This window comes from Danio aesculapii, chromosome 12 (genome assembly GCF_903798145.1).
Source record: "Danio aesculapii chromosome 12, fDanAes4.1, whole genome shotgun sequence".
Classification (NCBI taxonomy): domain Eukaryota; kingdom Metazoa; phylum Chordata; class Actinopteri; order Cypriniformes; family Danionidae; genus Danio; species Danio aesculapii.
Window position 1 is genome coordinate 1,660,852 of NC_079446.1, and position 785 is coordinate 1,661,636.

At 29.9% G+C, this 785-nt stretch overlaps 1 protein-coding gene across 1 annotated transcript in view; it reads left to right on the forward strand.

The window, feature by feature from the left end:
- rasd1 (RAS, dexamethasone-induced 1) overlaps positions 1-280 on the forward strand; it is a 1,659-nt gene extending 1,379 nt beyond the window's left edge. The window contains exon 2 of the mRNA XM_056469504.1: positions 1-280. This exon is cut by the window's left edge and continues 727 nt beyond it. The gene's annotated coding sequence lies outside the window, so the exon portion shown is untranslated.
- Positions 281-785: the final 505 nt, after the last annotated feature.

The following is a 785-nucleotide window of genomic DNA, read 5'->3' on the forward strand; positions in this document are numbered from 1 at the left end:
AGAGGCGCCTCTGTGATGATGATAATACTGTGGCTTATAAGAGTTATCGACTCCATGCTTAAAAATGTGCTTTGTCAAAACATCTGCCTTTTTGAGTGCTGAAGCGGAGAACGGGAGTTGAGATGTCAGCTGTTTACATTTTTATTTTCAGTCAATGAACTTGAATGTTTTAAATGCAGAACAATTTTATATTGTTGATGAATGTATATTTATTCTTCTAGATGTCACTGTTGAACTCAACTCTTTGAAAAAAGAGAAATAAAAACATTTGTCAAGAATATGCACGCTTCCTTGTTATTATTTTTGTAAACGGAAGATTTCTGAAAATACCTTTTGAGACATTTTTGTATGTTTTGCACACTCTTAACGCCAGATAAACGCCTGGTAATATTTCTATATGGCATGCTTTGAGCATATTAAGCATGCAGGTTCGTCTAAACTAAAACATATCATTTATATGCTTTAAAACTTCAGTCATCTTAAATGCAAAAACATAAATAAATAATAAATGCTTGGAACTAGGGCTGCACGATATTGGAAAAATAAAAAAAATGCCATATTTTTTTTATTCTGGGATATATATTGCGATATGAACACAATTTCACTAGATGTGTTGAATAATTATTTGAAAATAATTCATAATTTTAGATTGATTGGGATGATTCTGTAGAGGAGTGCATATAAATATAAGAAACAATCTACAGGCATAGATAAATTCAATAAAGATAAATATACAAACTAAATATCCAGCGTTAATACTACATAATCTTCCTTTATTAAACATT